We start from the raw sequence: 14568 nt of genomic DNA, 5'->3' as shown, positions 1-14568 counted from the left end.
TGGGACACTAGATCTACCCATCAAGTGTGGTACTATTTTTATTGGAAGACTTGGGTGAATGCCATGCAGGGGTAAGATAATGGCTCCCCATGAATTATAGACCTTTTCTATCACGGAAATGTGAGAAAAAATTGTTTTTAGTCAAAGTTTGAGGTTTGCAAGGGATTCTAGGTAACAAAACAGGGGGAGCGCCATGCAAGTCAGCCCGCCCTGTATAGCCCTAGGGCCCATAGTTATACTTTTTTAGCACCGCATTTGCGCCACTTTTTGACTCAAATGCAGCGCAAACGTGCAAAATACAATTGTATTTTGTAAGTTTGCGCCGCTTTTGCGTCCAAAAATGACGCAATGCGGTGCTAAAAAAGTATAAATATGGGCCTAGGTGTCTAGTTTGCAAAAATGCACAGGTTTCCCTAGGTGCTTTCTGAGCTAGTATCCAAAACCTAGAGCTACCCACATTGGAAAAAGAGGGTTAGTTTTGAGTGAAATTATGCACTGCGTCCATGTTGTGTTCTGGGCCTTTTCCTCTCGCGGGCACTAGGTCTATCCACACAAGTGTGGTAGCATTTTTATTCAGAGACTTGGAAGAATGCTAGGCAGAAGGATGTTAGTGGATCCCTACAGATTCTAGAACTTTCAATCAAAGTTTGAGGTTTGCAAGGGATTCTGGATAACAAAATGAGATGAGAGCCCACCCTGGATACCCCTAGCTGTCTAGATTTAAAAAATGCATAGTTTGGCTATGGTGCCAGCTGAGCTAGATTCCAAAATCTAGAGCTACCCACATTGGAAAATGGGGGTCAGTGTTGGGTTGAAAAATGCACTGTGTCCATGTTGTGATTTGGACCATTTCCTCTCACAGGCACTAGGTCTACCCACTTTGGGAAATGCCAGGCGGAAAAAATATTGTGTCTCCCCATGGATTTTAGAACTTTCCATCACAGAAATGTAAGGTTAATGTGTTGTTTTCATCAAAGTTTGAAGTGTGCAATGATTCGCAGAAACGCACGTTAGCCTACCCTGGATATCCCTAGTTGTCTAGATTTTAAAAATTGACAGGTTGGCTAAGTTTCCCAAGGTTCCATCTGAGCAAGGGTCCAAAATATAGAGCTACACACATTGGAAAAAATGGGTCAGTTTTCGGTGGAAAAATGGGACGCGTCCATGTTGCGTTTTTGGCCGTTTGCCTTTTACGGGCAGTAGGTATACCCACACAAGTGAGGTACCATTTGTATCAGGAGACTTGGGTAATACGGGCTAGAAGAAAGTTAGTGGCTCCCAATGGATTCTGGAACTTTCCATCATGGAACTGTGAGGAAAATGTGATTTTTTAAAATTAAAGTTTAAGGTTTGCAAGGGATTCTGGTTGACAAGGTTTGGTGGATGCCACACAAGTCAGCCCACCCTGGATAATCCTAGGTGTTTAAATTGTTAAAAAAATTACAGGTTGGCTAGTTTTCCTTAGATGCCAGCTGAGGTAGGGTCCAAAATCTAGAGCTATCCACATTGGAGAAAGAAGGTGAGGTTTTGGTGTAAAAATGGGCTGTGTTCATATTGTGTTTTGGCCCATTTCGTGTCACAGTCAGTAGGTCTACTCACACAAATGAGGACATTTTTTATTAAGAGACTTGCAGGAATGTGGCTCCCCATGGATTTGAGACTTTCCATCACAGAAATATAAGGAAAATGTTTTTTTAGTCAAAGTTCGCGATTTGCTAGTGATTCTGGGTAACAAAACGTGGTGAGAGCCATGCATGTCAGCCCACCCTGGATATTCCTAGGTATCTAGTTTTCAAAAATGTACAGGTTTGCTAGGTTCCCCTAGGTGCCAGCTGAGCTAGGGTCCAGAGTCTAGAGCTACTCACATTGGAAAAAGAGAGTCAGTTTTTATGGGAAAAATGTGCCTCGTCCATGATGTGCTTCGGGTGGTTTCCTGTTGCAGGAACTAGGTCTACCCACACAAGTGCACCATTTTTACTGGTAGATGGGGGAGCATAGAAGAGTAAAAAGTTTGTTATTAGCACTTGGATTTTAGAGGTTGGACTGCCTAGCAGCGCTGACCTGGCGGATTATAACCGCGGGGACAACAATGGCTGGAAACCGCCGGTCCCGGCGGTACGACCGCGGCGCTACTGCCGCGGTCATAATATGGCGATTTGTACCGCCAGCCTGTTGGCTGTACAATCGCCAAAACTGTAATGAGGGCCATTGTATTGTGCAGGTCAGTTGTTTACTTTGGGTACCTTTGGCTCTTGGAGAATCTCCAAACCTTATACATCTTCACAACCAGAGGAGTCTAGCAGACATACTGGCACATTGCAAAAACTTTAGAGATGAAAATGTTGTCACAAATGTAATTTTTTTCTACTCATTTTCAATATTTGTTTATCTCAAAAGTTACTTTTCATTAGAAACCCGTGAGAGATCTACACATATGACCCCTTGATTGTGAGAGAACAGGGCTAATTGCAGACGCCCCCTAACTATTTGCCCCCATTTTCCACTTTTTGCGGGTGTTTTCCTGACTCTGATGGTGCCTTGGGCACTGCTAACCAGTCCCAGGGCCTGTGCTCTGTGTAAAATCAGTATGCAAATTAGCCTAATTATAATTGGCTAAGTCAACCTACCTATAAGTCCCTAGTATATGGTAGGGCATGTAGGTTTAGGGAACCTTGCATAGGTAGTGCACCCATAGGTGCACTGCTGAAGTGCCCAGTGTCACTTTAAAGGCAGGCCTGCCTTGCTGGCTGCTTTTAAACTAAAAGTTGCATGCAAATTCGACTTTGGAATTAAAAGTAGTTTGAAAGTCTTAAACTACCTTATTTTTACATATAAGTCACCCCCTTAAGGTGCTCTATGTGCCCCTAGGGCTGGGTGCCATGTAACTATAAGCAGGGACCTTATAAAAATAGTTTTATAAGCCCTGGTGAGGTAAAACAGCCAAATTAGTTTTTCCCTCATTGTAGTGAACAGCCTCCATAGGCAAGAATGGGGAGACTTTATTTTAATTTTAAGAATCCCCTTAAGTAACAAATACCAAAGGTTTGGTATCAAATTAATTGTTATAATAAATCCCACAACTTCCAGTTGTGGGATTTAATATAACTTGTTCAGGTAAAGAGTTTTAAACTTTACCTGAAAAGTTGCCAACTTAAGCCCTGCAGTGTTTTTGCTGCTTTGCTCTGATTGGCCAGCCTCTGGCAGCCTGGCCAGGCTGCCTTGATGAGGTGTGAAGTGACCTGGCTCTACACAAAGAGATGTGCCTGGGGGAGGGATGTCCCCTTAGCAGATGGGGAAGCAGGAAGGGGGAGGGCTGCCAAACTGGTCTTCAAATGAAGAGAAGGATATTTGGAGCAACACCCTCACATCCTGCAAACCCAGACAATTAGGTGCCCCCTTGATTAGATTAGGAGAGGGCAGGAGAGGGGTGTGTTTAGGATTTTTAGTCACACCAGTGGGTGGGCTCAGCCAGATGTAACCTCCAAAAATCACTTTCAGCCATGATGGATTTTTGAGGAATGTTGCTCTCTGGGATTGGTTTTTGCCACACTTCCCATGAAGTGGTCACCACAGGGGGAAGGACCCTGCCCCTGATTGGAGAACCAGGACCCCCCTGTTTTTCCCCCAGGAGCATGGATAAAACTGGCAGACCTGCACCCACACCTCAGTTCCCTGCCAGATCCCAACAAGGAAGAACGTCAGAAGAAGAAGGACTGCCCTGCTGGACCCCTGAGCTGCACCTGTACACTTCACTCTGAAGGACTGCACCAGTTGTACACTTGGGCTGCACCACTTAAAGGACTTTGGCTGTCTTCTACTGCTGCAAGAAGGGACTCCCTGTTTGCTACAGGTACAAAGGAGCTGCCCAGAGTCCCCTGCATCAAGTCCTGCAAGTAGAGCCCAGCTGGCCCTGCCCGGTGGCCATTTGAGGATTCTAAACAGGTGCATTCTGGGAATTGTAGTCCCAACTCCCAAGGAGCAACTCAGAGCTTCTGGAACCTTGGATCAAGTTGTGGACACTTCAAGGACACAAAAGGACATCTGGAAGAAGATTCAGAAGTTTGGGGACGTTTGGAGCAACTCCATAAGTTGAAGAGGTGCATGGTGGGAGTTGTAGTCCAAGACCCCAAGAGGCACACCAGAACCTCAGAACTCTTGGCTGGTGCTGTGGACCACTTTCCTGAATCAAACACTTCTGAAAGTAAGTGTGACAGTGTTACCTCGTGGGTGGCATGAACTCTGGACTTTGTTCCTTTCCAGTGTGACCTTTTTTTTTTTAACCCTTTGAGTGTTAGTTGTTTCTATGCGCTAGAAAGCATTCATTCTATAAAGATTCACATCTCTGGTTCCCCTTATCCGATTTTATTTGTTTTGGTGTCATTTTAAAGCTAAAAATATTTCCTATTTTTATAAATTGATTTTGGATATTTAAACTGTTTCCTGTGTTTTATTTTATTACTGTTTATTGATATTTGAATGCTTTACGCTTTGTCTCCTAAGTTAAGCCTTGTCGTTCATTGCCAAGCTACCAAGGGTTGAGCTAGGTTTAATTTACTGAGACCTAACTGGACCTAAGTGGAGGTTAATGGCATATTGCTAAGTATAAGTACTTACCTGCCCTTACCAATAACCCATTTTCCAACATTGATGAATTCTGAATGTTGTCTAGCTTTCAGAAATGTATAGTTTTTCTGAATCATCCATGCATTTCACACTGATTTCCACTACAAACTGGAAGTTAGTTGAAAGCATAAAAGATGGGAAAAATAGGCTACCTCTTGGAAAAATGCCAAAACTGTGATACAAATTTAGGATTTTTGACTCAGCTCTGCATGTTCCGAAAAACTAAGAAGATGGTGACTTTAGTACAGTAAACCACTTATGGGTGCTATTTTAAGTGGGGAAAAAACAGACAGTTTAGGCTGGAGCACTTTTTCTATATTTTGTTTAAAAACTCAAAATGTTGATATATTTTGCCTACTTTATCGGTCCCCGCCAGGGGAATACACACACCTCGGGTATATTTATAATTCCCAAGATGCTGGAAAAGAAGGATGCAGATGCGGCATTGATACCGTATCTAGAAAAATGGAGCCCTAAGTGCGAAGTACCTCAAATGCCAAAAAAGGGCTCAGCACTTGGGGAATGGCCAAGCAGCACAGAGGCTAAGGATGATTTGGTGTTGTTAGACTTGGCATCCTTGGCGTGGTCTCCTCTAGCTTTTTTGCCTCTGCTTCCCGGGTTGTTGATGTGTGCTGGACTCTGTTTTTGATACTCTTTGCACTTCACCACTGCTAACCAGTGCTAAAGTGCAAATGCTCCTTTTTAAAATATATGTGTAATTGTCCTATCCATGACTGGCATATTTGATTTACTAGTAAGTCCCTAGTACAGTGCACCAGAGGTGCCCAGGACCTGTACATCAAATGTGCCACCGACATTAGTGGCATTGTAAATATGGCTCAGACCTGCCACTGCAGTGTCTGTGTGTACCGTTTTAAACTGGAAATTTGACTTGGAAAGTGTACCCACTTGCCAGGCCTAAACCTTCCCTTTTTATACATGTAAGGCATCCCTAAGGTAAGCCCTATGTAGCCCCATGGGCAGGGTGCAGTGTATGTTAAAGGTGAGGCATGTCCTGATGTGTGTCACATGTCCTAACAGTGAAATACTGCTAGATTCAGCCTTCACTGTTGCAAGGCCTATCTCTCTCATAGGTTAACATGGGGGCTGCCTTTAAATATTATTAAAGTGCAGATTCCCTTTGAGAGCAGATAGAAATATGGAGTTTAGGGTCGCTGAACCCACAATTTAAAAATACATATTTTAGTGACATTGGTTTTTAGATTGTTAGTTTGAAAATGCCACTTGTAGAAAGAAGGCATTTTCTTGCTTAAACCATTCTGTGATGCTGCCTGTTTGTGGATGTCTGGGTCAGTTTGACAGTTGGGCTATTTGTGAATCCCCTCTAGACAGTGAGACAAAGGGACCTGGGGTGTAGCCTGCATAATCTGATGAGCCATCTGTGTTAGACTGGAGGGAGGAGTGGTCACTTACACCTTAATGGGCTGTGCCTACCTTCTCACAATGCAGTTTCCAACCCCCTGGTGTGTGTCTGGGGCCTGGCCTGGACAAGGCAGGATCTTGTGGACAACAGAGACCTTCCTTTGATGTAGGCCTACTTCAAAGGCAGAAAGGGGTATAAGTATTGGACCCAAAACCCCTGAACATTAGATTACTTCTGGAACCAAGAGGAACCTCTGCCAAGGAGAAGAGTTGGAGAGCTGGTGGAGGAGTACTGCCCCTTTGCCTGGGTTGGCCTGCAGTAGCTGCTTCTGCCTGAAAGAGGATAAAGATTGACTTTTGTGTGACTTCCCACTGGTGAAGAATCTCCGAGGGCTTGAACTGAGCTTGCCTCCTGTTGTTAAAGTCTCAGGGACAACAAAGACTTCTGTCTGCCAGAACCTGGACTCTCTCCTGAGACTCCTGCACTGTCAAGTGGTGCCCTAGCCTGTCTCTGGGCCCTTGAAAGGTGAAGCTAGGGGAAAAGGACAGAAATCCACATAGAGACCACTGTGCGGGGAAACTTTCAATGCTCCATGTTCAACGTGGCTGATAAACGACCTGCTGCCAGCCCTGCGGCTAAAATTGATGCTCCACCTGCATCGCGGCTGGGAGATCGATGCATCGCGGCTGTAGAAACGACACGCAACACCCACTAGCGGCTGCTAATAACGACGTAAGCCCCACGCAGCATGGTTTCCTCACACCGTGCGACCCGATTTCGAACGCAACATCGCTGGGTGTGAAAAATCAAAGCAAAGCCTGCCCGGACCCGAGGGGTCCATCTGGGAATCGACACATAGCTCTCTTGCTGGAGAGAGGCAACGACGCACGCTAACCCGACCTGAGAAGGAATGACGCATGGTCTCACTTGGGAGTGAGAAATCGATGCATCGCTGGCTTGTTTTGATGTACGCTCGTCCGTGCAGCTTTATTTTTTACGCTAACCAGGTACTTTGTGTAACAACAACATTCTCACTGTTTTCTAAGGATTAAGACTCTTAAAATTCATATCTTGACTTGTGTATGTTGGATTTTTGTCGTTCTGGTCTTGTTTGATTTAGATATATATATCCTATTTTTTTTAACTGGTATGGTGTCCATTTTGTAGTGTACCTAACTGCCAACCAAAGACCCCATCTCTAACAGGCAGCATGCAACAGTAGCCTTGTTTGCAATGGAGAAATCCCATTCAGCTGCAAATATCTTGGAAGACTTCAAAAGCAAGGTGTTTGAATGGCTGAGACTCAGACATCACAGAATTGAATTTTGTGCCAATGACAACGGCAACAATATAGTTAAGGTCATGGCAGATGGTGGCTATTTCAGGGTCCTGTGGTTGGTGCATTGCATCAACCTGACTGTGCAAGACTTTCTCAAAAAGACAACATAGCAACATGCTGATGACCTCAAAAGAATGTGAACTTGTTTCAGCCATTCTTTCAAATCCCAGATGCATTTGAGGATCATTCAGCATGCTAATAGTGTACCAGTTAAAGCCCACACATTGGGACACAACCTATTACATGCTGTAATGTCTGCTTTAGCAGTACAACCTGGTCAATGACTATGGGGGTCATTCCGACGACCACTCCGCGGTCACAAGACCGCGAGGGTCATTCCGACTTTCCCGCTGGGCCGGCGGGCGACCGCCAAAAGGGCGCCCGCGGGCCCAGCGGGAAAGACCCTGCAACAAGGAAGCCGGCTCCGAATGGAGCCGACGGAGTTGCAGGGGTGCGACGGGTGCAGTGGCACCTGTCGCGATTTTCACTGTCTGCAAAGCAGACAGTGAAAATCTTTGTGGGGCCCTCTTAGGGGGCCCCTGCACTGCCCATGCCAGTGGCATGGGCAGTGCAAGGGCCCCCAGGGGCCCCACGACACCCGATCCCGCCATCCTGTTCCTGGCGGTAAAAACCGCCAGGAACGGGATGGCGGGAAGGGGGTCGGAATCCCCATGGCGGCGCTGCAATCAGCGCCGCCATGGACGATTCCCTGGGCCAGGGGTAAACCGGCGGGAAACCGGCGGTTCCCCTTTTCTGACCGCGGCTTTACCACCGCGGTCAGAATGGCCCTGGAAGCACCGCCAGCCTGTTGGCGGTGCTTCCGTGGTCCCCGGCCCTGGCGGTCATGGACCGCCAGGGTCGGAATGACCCCCTATGTCATCTAAAGAGGAGGGGATGCAATTGGGGAAAAGCATGACCATGGAGGTGGACAAATAGGACCTAGTCAAATATCTGACATAATTCTTCTTTTTTTTAGGTTTTTACATGGGAAGTCAGCAAGGAAGACAGAATGACAAGCCAAGCACTCCCGTTGTTTCACCTTTTTTAGAACCAGTTGAAAAAGGTGTTGTAATGGTTTGCCAGTGTAAATGTAAAAAAAAAAAAAAGCATATGAATTGCTTGACAGCTTAATCCTTCACTAGGCTGTTAATCAAAGGCTGCAAAGATTGATTGTGTCCTCCTTATTGAGCAAGCAAGAGACCTAAAAGAGGAAAGCCGTGAAGTTAAAGTCTTGGGTAGAAGTTCTGCCATTCAGCCTTTAATGTACAGAGAGGGCAGTGCTATTGTCCCACAGCAACCAACTCCAGCAACTAAAGCGCCGGCAACAACAGCAACAGAAGAATCGGGCCTAACCTCTTGAATGGCTTGGTTTTGAGCAGCAGGGCTTAAGTGAATTGCAGGGGTGATGGCAAAAGAGGTCGAATAAGTGGCAGCACCAATGACCATCCAGATGATATTCCAGGACTATATGGATGACCCAAAAAAGGTCTACATGGATGAAAACCCATTAATCTATTAGTAGGGAAGATGTGCTTATAGCCAGAGCGAAGCAGGCTGGCAATAAAGTATCTGGCTTGTTCGGTAGCCGATATGTCTGCTGAGCATGAGTTCAGTGCAGCTAATGCACAGTGAGAAGGACCAGTCTCTTGCCTCAAAATGTGGAGAGGTTGACCATGATCAAAATGAACCAACACTTCATACCACACAATTGTACTGTCACTGAAATGCCATAGGAGTAAAAGGAAGATGAGTGCAATGGATCAGACTCAAGTGTATTAGCTGACTAAATTCTGGGTGAACCACCTGAGTCCGAGGACAAACTCTACTTCCCTGACTGAGTAGGCCACCATAAAACCTTTTGATTATTTATCATCAAATCGCTTTGACAAAAAACAAAATGACTATAACTAGAGGAAAATTGTATATTTGGTTTGTGTCTGCCAATGTTTTGCCCTTCATCAAAGAGGAGCTGTAGTTGTGTACTGCATTTCTTGGAATGGAATCGGTAACTGTAGGAAAGTACCATCTTGCCTGGCATGTTACCCCCATATTTCACTGTATATATGTTGTTTTAGTTGTATGTGTCACTGGGACCCTGCCAGCCAGGGCCCCAGTGCTCATAAGTGTGCCCTGTATGTGTTACCTGTGTTATGACTAACTGTCTCACTGAGGCTCTGCTATCCAGAACCTCAGTGGTTATGCTCTCTCATTCTCTTTCCGAATTGTCACTAACAGGCTAATGACCAATTTCACCAATTTACATTGGCATACTGAAACACCCTTATAATTCCCTAGTATATGATACTGAGGTACCCAGGGTATTGGGGTTCCAGGAGATCCCTATGGGCTGCAGCATTTCTTGTGCCACCCATAGGGAGATCTGACAATTCTTACACAGGCCTGCCAGTGCAGCCTGAGTGAAATAACGTCCACGTTATTTCACAGCCATTTACCACTGCACTTAAGTAACTTATAAGTCACCTATATGTCTAACCTTTACCTGGGAAAGGTTGGGTGCTAAGTTACTTAGTGTGTGGGCACCCTGGCATTAGCCAAGGTGCTCCCACATTGTTCAGGGCAAAATCCCCGGACTTTGTGAGTGCGGGGACACCATTACACACGTGCACTATACATATGTCACGACATATGTATAGCGTCACAATGGTAACTCCAAACATGGCCATGTAACATGTCTAAGATCATGGAATTGTCACCCCAATGCCATTCTGGCATTGGGGAGACAATTCCATGATCTCCCGAGTCTCTAGCTCAGACCCGGGTACTGCCAAACTACCTTTCCCGGGGTTTCACTGCAGCTGCTGCTGCTGCCAACCCCTCAGACAGGTTTCTGCCCTCCTGGGGTCCAGCCAGGCTTGGCCCAGGAAGGCAGAACAAAGGACTTCCTCAGAGAGAGGGTGTTACACCCTCTCCCTTTGGAAAAAGGTGTCAGGGCTGGGGAGGGGTAGCCTCCCCCAGCCTCTGGAAATGCTTTGATGGGCACAGATGGTGCCCATCTCTGCATAAGCCAGTCTGCACCGGTTCAGGGATCCCTCAGCCCTGCTCTGGCGCGAAACTGGACAAAGGAAAGGGGAGTGACCACTCCCCTGACCTGCACCTCCCCTGGGAGGTGCCCAGAGCTCCTCCAGTGTGCTCCAGACCTCTGCCATCTTGGAAACAGAGGTGCTGCTGGCACACTGGACTGCTCTGAGTGGCCAGTGCCAGCAGGTGACGTCAGAGACTCCTTCTGATATGCTCCTTCAGGTGTTGCTAGCCTATCCTCTCTCCTAGGTAGCCAAACCCTCTTTTCTGGCTATTTAGGGTCTCTGCTTTGGGGAATTCCTTAGATAACGAATGCAAGAGCTCATCAGAGTTCCTCTGCATCCCTCTCTTCACCTTCTGCCAAGGAATCGACTGCTGACCATGCTGGAAGCCTGCAAAACTGCAACAAAGTAGCAAAGACGACTACTGCAACCTTGTAACGCTGACCCTGACGCCTTCTCGACTGTTTTCCTGGTGGTGCATGCTGTGGGGGTAGTCTGCCTCCTCTCTGCACTAGAAACTCCAAAGAAATCTCCCGTGGGTCGACAGAATCTTCCCCCTGCAACCGCAGGCACCAAAGAACTGCATCAATGGTCCTCTGGGTCTCCTCTCAGCACAACGAGCGAGGTCCCTTGAACTCAGCAACTCTGTCCAAGTGACTCCCACAGTCCAGTGACTCTTCAGTCCAAGGTTGGTGGAGGTAAGTCCTTGCCTCCCCACGCCAGACTGCATTGCTGGGAAACACGTGTTATGCAGCTACTCCGGCTCCTGTGCACTCTTCAAGGATTTCCTTTGTGCACAGCCAAGCCTGATTCCCCGGCACTCTAACCTGCATTGCACAACCTCCTGAGTTGTCCTCCGGCGGCGTGGGACTCTCTTGTGCAACTCCGGGTGAGCACCAATTCACACCACTTTGTAGTGCCTGTTCCAGCACTTTTCCGGGTGCTGCTTGCTTCTGAGTGGGCTCCTTGTCTTGCTGGATACCCCCTCTGTCTCCTCACGTAATTGGTGATATCCTGGTCCCTCCTGGGCCACAGCAGCATCCAAAAACCCTAACCGCAAGCTTTGCAGATAGCAAGGCTTGTTTGTGGTCTTTTTGCAGGAAAAAACTTCTGTACAACTCTTCACGACGTGGGACATCCATCCTCCAAAGGGGAAGTTTCTAGCCCTTGTCGTTCTTGCAGAATCCTTAGCTTCTACCATCTGGTGGCAGCTTCTTTGCACCCACAGCTGGCATTTCCTGGGCACCTGCCCACTCCTGACTTGATCGTGACTTTTGGACTTGGTCCCCTTGTTCCACAGGTACTCTCGTCAGGAAATCCATCATTGTTGCATTGCTGGTGTTGGTCTTTCCTGCAGAATTCCCCTATCACGACTTCTGTGATCTTTGGGGAACTTAGGTGCACTTTGCACCCACTTTTCAGGGTCTTGGGGTGGGCTATTTTTCTAACCCTCACTGTTTTCTAATAGTCCCAGCGACCCTCTACAAGGTCACATAGGTTTGGGTCCATTTGTGGTTCGCATTCCACTTCTAGAGTATATGGTTTGTGTTGCCCCTATCCCTATGTGCCCCCATTGCATCCTATTGTAACTATACATTGTTTGCACTGTTTTCTATTGCTATACTGCATATTTTTGGTATTGTGTACATATATCTTGTGTATATTTGCTATCCTCATACTGAGGGTACCCACTGAGATACTTTGGGATATTGTCATAAAAATAAAGTACCTTTATTTTTAGTATGTCTGTGTATTGTGTTTTCTTATGATATTGTGCAAGTGACACTAGTGGTACTGTAGGAGCTTCACTCGTCTCCTACTTCAGCCTAAGCTGCTCTGCTAAGCTACCTTTTCTATCAGCCTAAGCTGCTAGACACCCCTCTACTCTAATAAGGGATACCTGGGCTTGGTGCAAGGTGTAAGTACCTCTTGGTACCCACTACAAGCCAGTCCAGCCTCCTACATTGGTTGTGCAGCGGTGGGATAAGTACTTTGCAACTACTTACCACTTTGTCATATTGTACTTTTCATAAGAGAAAAATATACAAAACAAGTTCAGTGTATGTACACATAACCAAAAAGTTTTGCTTTTCTCCTTTCACTTCTTTACTAAGTGCTGAAAAGTACCTCTAAACTTTCTAAAAGTTCTTAAAAAGTTGTAAAAGTTTTTTTTCTGTTCTTTAAAAAGTTCTGAAAAGTTTTTTTTCACTTTTTCTGTCCCTTAAACACTTTCTATCATGTCAGGTACAGGCCAAACTCTTGATCTGTCCAACATAGCTTATCACAACCTTAGCTGGAAGGAAGCAAGGAGTCTCTGCATAGATAGAGGTTTAGGGGTAGGGAAGAATCCCTCAAGACAACTGTTAGTTAATATGCTAATTGAACAAGATAAGACCTTAGTTGGCACTTCTGGTGAGAAATTGGCTGATGGTTCCCACTCTGATTCTGGGGCACCCCTAGCAAAAGATTTGGGAGGGAATCTTTCCAACCTGCCCCCTAGCAAGCCACCTAGCATAGCTGGTACTGATGTGAATTCACATAATAGTAACAGTAACAGTAATAGTGTTGTTTCTCATCACAGTCATGGTGTTGTTTCTCATCACAGTAAAAGTGTTACTTCTGTAGGCCAGAATGTTAGAGTGTCATCTGTTAGGGCCAGGTCTCCTTCTGTTCATTCTCACCACACTTCTGTTTCAAGACATGCCTCACCCACCCACCCTGATGACAGAGTGTTAGAAAGGGAACTCAATAGATTGAGAGTGGAAGAATCCAGGCTGAAGCTCAAGAAGCAACAGCTGGATTTAGATAGGCAGTCCTTGGAGATAGAAAGAGAAAGACAGAAATTGGGGTTTGAACCCCATGGTGGCAGCAGCAGTATTCCAAATAGTCATCCTGGATGTCCCTCAAAGGCAGTGGGCTGCTATCCTATGGCTATCTTTCAGTGGAAAGGGTAGGGATAGGCTCCTTACTGTGAAGGAAAGTGATGCCAATAATTTTGCAGTTCTTAAGAATGCACTCCTTGATGGTTATGGCTTAACCACTGAACAGTACAGGATGAAGTTCAGAGAAACCAAAAAGGAGTCTTCACAAGACTGGGTAGACTTTGTTGACCATTCAGTGAAGGCCTTGGAGGGGTTGTTACATGGCAGTAAAGTTTCTGACTATGAAAGCCTGTATAACATAATCCTGAGATAGCATATTCTTAATACGTTTGTGTCTGATTTGTTACAGAAGTACCTGGTAGACTCTGATCTGACCTCTCCCCAAGAATTGGGAAATAAGGCAGACAAATGGGTCAGAACAAGGGTGAGCAGAAAAGTTCATACAGGGGGTGACAAGGATGGCAAGAAGAAGGATGGTAAGTCTGCTGACAAGGGTGGGGACAAATCTAAAAATGAGTCTTCATCAGGCCCACAAAAACACTCTGGTGGGGGTGGTGGGCCCAAATCTTCTTCAAATCAAAACAAAGAAAAGAAACCATGGTGCTATTTATGTAAAATAAAAGGCCATTGGACAACAGATCCCAGTTGTCCAAAGAAAAGCACCAAGCCTCCTACCACTACAACCCCTGCTGCTACACCTAGAGCCCCTAGTAATAGCAGTGGTGGTGGGAGCAAACCTATGAATAGCCAATCCAAGGGGGTAGCTGGGCTCATTTTTGGTAACTTAGTTGGGGTTGGTCTGATTAGGGAGACCACAGAGGCTGTGTTAGTCTCTGAGGGGGCTATTGATTTAGCCACCTTGGTTGCTTGTCCCCTTAACATGGATAAGTACAAGCAACTACCCCTAATAAATGGTGTTGAGGTTCAGGCCTACAGGGACACAGGTGCCAGTGTTACAATGGTAATAGAGAAACTGGTCCACCCTGAACAACACCTACTTGGTCAATAGTACCAAGTAACTGATGCTCATAACAACACTCTTAGCCACCCCATGGCTGTTGTGAATCTCAACTGGGGGGGGGGGGGTTACTGGTCCAAAGAAAGTTGTGGTTGCCTCAGATTTACCTGTAGACTGTCTATTAGGGAATGATTTAGAGACATCAGCTTGGGCAGAAGTGGAGTTGGAGGCTCATGCAGCAATGCTGGGCATTCCAGGGCATATTTTTGCTTTGACCAGGGCTCAGGCCAAAAAGTAAAAAGGACAGGGTGACTTGGATCCTGGAAGAATGGACCAAGTGC

Source organism: Pleurodeles waltl, chromosome 5 (genome assembly GCF_031143425.1).
Source record: "Pleurodeles waltl isolate 20211129_DDA chromosome 5, aPleWal1.hap1.20221129, whole genome shotgun sequence".
NCBI classification, from domain to species: Eukaryota; Metazoa; Chordata; class Amphibia; order Caudata; family Salamandridae; genus Pleurodeles; species Pleurodeles waltl.
Note: the sequence above shows the minus strand (reverse complement) of the source record.